Genomic DNA, 6037 nt, shown 5'->3' on the forward strand with positions numbered 1-6037 from the left:
CCTTCCTCTTCTGGTGAGGGAAGAATTCCATCTTTTCTGGCAGGGAGGAATTCTATCTCTGTAGCTAGAGCTCTTCAGTTTATCGATGAGACTAGCCTATCCTTTTGTAGATTTTTGAGACTGGACATGCTCCTTGTGGAATGGTAGATAGCCAATCCCTTTGTGGATAGGCCAACACTCCCCTATTCACATACTCTCATTCATCTGCATGTTGTTGTTATGTATCCAGTCAGAACCAACTCATAGCTGACCTTCTGGTGGGTTTTCAGAGGCAATTAATTGCATTGCCCATCCTTCTCCCACGGAGCAGCAGGTGGATTCTAACCGCTTCACTTTAGGAATGCAGCACAGCTTCTTGCCACTAGCCACCTGAGCTCCCTAGAAAAGTCATATTGAAAGATAAACTCTATAACTTTATTCATGTTTTCTTCCTGAAAGTATTCCATTTTATTGTGTATTAACATTTTCTAGATATTCTGATCACATAGAACATGGCATGTTTAGCTGTTAACCAAAAAGTCTGCAGCAATATCCACTAACCACTCAGTCATAGACAAAGAGTCTACTCCTGCTAAGATTTACATCCTCATAAACATGACAAAAGGTCAGAATCATTCAATGACAATGATTTTCTTGATCAAAGGGCAATTTTGCTTTGCTTACTGAAAGCTAAGAGGTCTTGAAGCAGTTAAGAAAGAAGATCAAAGACTATACAGCCTTCAGAATAGATTAAACGTCAGCATAAAGGGCAAAATCCCTCACAGACCGATAAAGCATACTGATGATGGAGAAAATAGTGACGTTGTCATGGATTTCATTTTACTTAGCTCTACCATCAACAGTAAAACAAACAAAAAACCCCCAAATTCTTGTTTGTAGATAGCTCTGTGGCCAAGGATCTCTGCACAGCAGGATTATAATTTTTTAAAATTTAAATTATTATTAATTTTAATGAAAATTTACAGAGACTTTAGATTTCCATTCATTCATTGTTGCCCTTTTCTCCCTGCCCACCCCTCCCTCCAGTTTACTCTTAGAAAAGTAAAAGAAAAATTCTTTCATTGTTATGCATTCCCTCCCCTTAAGTCCACTCCACTGTGCAGCCTTCATTTGAAAAGTAAACTTACTTAACTGTCTGTCTTCTTGTGAAAGTTAAATGTGTCAACTTGAGTTGAGTTAACTTGAGCTCGGGTGGCCTAGTGGTAACAAGCTGCAGTGCAATCCCAAGGCCCATGGCTTGAATCCAACAGCTGCTCCATGGGAGGATAGGCAGTTTCCTCTTCAGAGATTAACTGCCTCTGAAAACCCACCAGAGGGTCAACTCAATGGGTCAACAACAATAACCCCAAATCATGCCTGCCTTCCTGGGAAAGTTAAATTTGTGTTAATCTGACTAGGCCAGAATTCTCAGTTGCGTGGTTGATATGGTTTGACTTCCACTTTATGGTCAGATGTAAGCAGCAATAACTAAAAGAGGAGTTTCCTAGTGAGTATGACTTGCATCTTTTTTTTTTAGATTTTTTTATAAAAAAACAATTTTATTACAGAAAATATACAAGGCCCTTTCCTTATAAAGAAATGTACTCTTTCCCTTTTCTGAGAGGATAGACCCATGGCTCTCGGTCTTCTATTGGTGCTTTCCAATTAAAGTGTTTGTAAAGATAGCTGATAACGTCTGTTAAGATTGTGCAGGTCATCAGTGAACATCGGATTCCCAACCATATTCTTCTTTCTGATACAACACTGTAACTCATTTCCTTTCCAACCTTGAAGCCATTTGGGTCCCTTTTTCAATTCCTTGAGGTATTTTTACAGATTACCCAGGATCCCGATGTTGTCATACATACTGAACAGGGCTCTCTTCTCCTCCCAATGATCAATTACTTTAGGGGGTGGGAGGATGACCCTTACAGGGGACAATCCAGAAACGCTCAAAGAGAAACTTTCACAAGCCAAGGGCACACAGCACCACAAGCCCTTGCTTACTTCCCATAAGAGGCTTCTTGCCATTTTTCTTGTCTTGGCACCAGCAGCCAGGAAATTAAAAGGTGCATTGCCATGGGAAAGTCTGCTGTTAGGGACCTCTCCAAAGTGCTGAAGAGCAATGGTGTCTCTCTGGAGACTAAGGTGCGTCTGATACAGACCATGGTTTTTGCAATCACTTGTTATGCATCAGAGAGTTGGACAATGACCAAGGAGGATAGAAGGAGAATTGATGCCTTTGAGCTGTGTGGTGCTGGAGAAGAGTATTGAGAATACCATGGACTGCTAGAAAAGCAAACAGATTTGTCCTGGAAAGGGTTAAACTGGGTGGCTCCTTGGAGGCAAGGATTCTGAGGCTCCGTCTAACTTACTTTGGACATGTTGTGAGGAGAGACCGGTCCTCAGAGAGGGACATCATGCTTGGGAGGGTGGAGGGACAGCGCAGGAGAGGAAGGCCCTCTATGAGGTGGATTGATTTCAGTGACTGGGATAATTGGGATGGGAGTGTCAGAGACAGTGTGATCGGCACAGGACAGAGTGGAGTTTAGGGCTGTTGTACATAGGGTTGCTATGAGTCGCAGGCGACTTGATGGCACATAACAACAACAACAACAACATCCTACTATAGTGAGCTACTCAAATCTGATGGTGAGGATCAGACTTGTTCTATAGAGAGAGGATGTCAAGAACTGTGAGACCTGGCCTCACAGGAAGTCATCTGACTTGAATGTTTTGACACAGCCTGCCCTCTCTCAATTTTGTCTCTAACTTACCTTCTTTGGGCTCCTGGTACTTGGTAGCTGGTCATGTTGCCGCTGTTGTTATGTGATTTTGAGTTGCCTGTGACTCATAGGGACCCTATGTATAGTAGCTCTGAACTTTGCCCTATCTTGAGCCAATCGCATTGTATCTGACACACCTACTCACATTACCTCAGTTATTGAGTTTGTCCATCTCATGTAGAGTCTTCCTCTCCTGTGCTGTCTCTCCACCTTTCCAAGCTGATGGATGCGCCTCTCCAAGGATTGATCTCTCTTGGCAGTATGCCCAGGAAGGGAGCAGCCGGTCATATTGCCTAACAATTTTGAGTTCACAAACTTTTGCAATCAAATGAGTCAGAAGTTTCCAGACATCTGACAGTTTTGATATTTTCCAGCCTCAGCAAATATGTCTTTGAGAAAGTACAGCCAACATGCTCCTTAGAGATGAGGATGGTGAAGCTTTGTGTCATCTTCTTAGGCATTTTATTAGAGGGGCTTGGTCCTTGGAAGAGGACATAATCTTTGGAAAGGTGATGAAAGACCCTCAGGGAGGTGGATTGACACAGGAACTATAACAATGTGATCACATATATCAGGAAGACAGAGGAAGGGGCAGGGTTCAGATTTGTTATTGATAGGGTCACTGTGAATCTTAACTTGGCAACACTTAATACAAATAAGCCATTTCCGTGGAATAAACCTTTCTATATATTTGTATATATAAACCCCTTCCTGATTTCAGTCCTCCAGAGACTCAAGCTAGGAAACTAACTAACTAACTAACTAATAAATGTATACCATTTATATCATTTAGATACAAACATAGAGTTATTTGTGGTTGTATGCCCTCAAGTCAGAACCCACCTGTAGCTGGCCCTCTCGTCAGTTTTCTGAGGCAGTAAATCACATGAGAGGAGATTCCCCTTTTTTCTCCTGTGAAGTTGTTTATGGATTTGAACTATGTGCCTCTGAGATGGTAGCTCCTCTTCTTACCACCAGACTGCCAGAGCTCCCTGACTAACACACATAACACAACAGGGATTTATTAAACTCTAAGTGACGATGGTAAAGAGTGACATTTTTTTCTAATTTAAGAAAGAAGAACTCAGTTAAAGGTTAAGGAAAAGACTAGGTAGGAGATAGGGATAACTTTTGACCTGAGGCTTAAAAGATGAGAATTTCGCAAGGAAATACAGACTATTCCAAGTTGTTGATTGCCTTTGAGTGGAACACAACTCATAACAACCCTATGAACAAAAGGCCTGAAGCCCCTCTACAACTATCGACATTTATCAAAGTTCATAGAGTTTCCGGAGGCACGTTGTTTAAAGTCGATGCCACTCCTGCTTCCAAACCTGCCATAGTATGTTAAAGAGGATATAAAAAAAATGCAAGTAAATAAGGCAAGGAGCCATAATACAGAGTATAGGATACTATCCTTAGAACATTATCTCATGTATAGGTTTCCTGAAGGAAAATACAGAGCAAGTATAGTTTGCAGTAGGAGTGAGGATCAACAATTGATGAAATCACATGCTTGACTGACCTAATTCAGTCACTGGCTTGATCAGATTTACTGTTTATATTGTTATTGAGTAGATATAGTCTTCACATCCTTAATGAGGAACTCAGTATTTTCTCTCAATACTCCTAATTAGCTTAGTCTGAAGGCTGCAAGTGTGAGAAGTCACTATCATATAGTGCAAAGCTTAAATTTAACTCCCTTACAAATAACAAGTATAACACATGCTGCATGACTTTTAAATCTCTAGGAATATTCAGTATAAAGGACTGTCTATTATTTACTAGTTAGAATGGCAGTTTGGATGTGAGAAGGATAAGCAGTGTAAAGAAGATGGTTTGACACCATGACTGCAACAATGGCCTGGTGCTGGATGAGACAGGATCTCAATCACCTGTTCATTGGGTCACTATGAGTCAGAGTTAACTAGACAGCACCTAACAAGAAGAAATTAGAACTGCTGGTAAAAGTGTTTTGATTTAATGCATTAACCTATTTAACTAGGGAATATGTTTTGTGGTGTGGCTATTTTCTATTGAGTCAGGGCAAAATCGTAGCTACCTTATGTATAACAGAACCAAATTCAAGAACACATCCATGTTATACTCCTCTCCTGATTTTCCACTGCAAGGAAGCTATGCAGTGTTTCCTTACTCTGTTCAAACAACTGTTTCCTGGTCTGAGTGTAGGTTTTGCATGAGCAATATAAAGTATTCTGGGATTTCCACTCTTCTCAAAGTAAGCCACAATTTGTTGTGATCCACACAGTCAAATGTCTTTGCATAGTCAATAAAACGTTAATAGACATTCTTGTAGTACTCTGCTTTCGTCCAAGATCCATCTGACATTGGCAATGATATTCCTAGTGCCTTGGCCTATTCTAAATCCAGCTTGTATTTTTGGCAGTGCCCTGTCTTTGTACTATTTTATTCATTTTTTAATAATCTTCAGCAAGTTTTATTGTTGGGTTTTTGTTTTTTTGGTAGGTTTGGTTTTTTTTTTTGTTTTTGTTTTTTTAGTTTATACAGAATAGTCATATGAGTTTAAAGAGAGATCTTTTTTGTTTTGGTCTTTTTTTTAAATTTGATATAATTCATTTATATTCAATTTCATTCATATACATTGTGTTCCATACAATCTCTCATTTACATTATGTTTCATGCAATCCTTCATATACTCAATAATCCCATAAATCAATTATTATTGATCTATGTCTATTATTAGGTCTTCTATTTAAGTCTGCATTGGATCTTTCACATCCCTCCATCCTCCCCCAACCCACCCACTAAACTCTGTTATCCTAATAATTTTACTTTCCTCTCCCCCTTCCACTTTTGGACTTCTATACACATCTTACTAGTTATCCTTTTAGTTTTGCATTAATGGTGTTACGTAGTGTTTGTCTTTATGAGATTGAGTTAGTTAACTCAGCATATTGCTCACCAGCCTTTCCTATTGTTGTTGTTGTTATGTGCTGTCGAGTCGCTTGCGACTCATAGCGACACTATGTACAACAACCCTAAACCCTGCTCTATCCTGTGTCAATCGCACTGCCTCTGACACACCCATTCCACTGAATCAATCCACCTCATAGAGGGTCTTCCCCTCCTGTGCTGTCCCTCCACCCTCTGAAGCATGATGTCCCTCTCCAAGGATCTGTCCATCCTTGCAACATGTCCAAAGTATGTCAGACGAAGCCCCAGAATCCTTGCCTCCAAGGAGTAGCCTGGTTTAACTCTCTCCAGGATGAATCTGTTTGTTTTCTTGGCAG

The 6037-nt window shown here is 40.3% G+C and overlaps 1 pseudogene; it reads right to left on the minus strand.

Annotated features, from left to right (window-relative positions):
* Positions 1-1568: 1568 nt before the first annotated feature.
* On the minus strand, positions 1569-2010 carry LOC102844344 (annotated as a pseudogene).
* Positions 2011-6037: the final 4027 nt, after the last annotated feature.

The sequence above is a fragment of the Elephantulus edwardii genome, unplaced genomic scaffold, assembly GCF_000299155.1.
Source record: "Elephantulus edwardii isolate Elephantulus edwardi_28Jun2011 unplaced genomic scaffold, EleEdw1.0 scaffold00069, whole genome shotgun sequence".
NCBI lineage: Eukaryota > Metazoa > Chordata > Mammalia > Macroscelidea > Macroscelididae > Elephantulus > Elephantulus edwardii.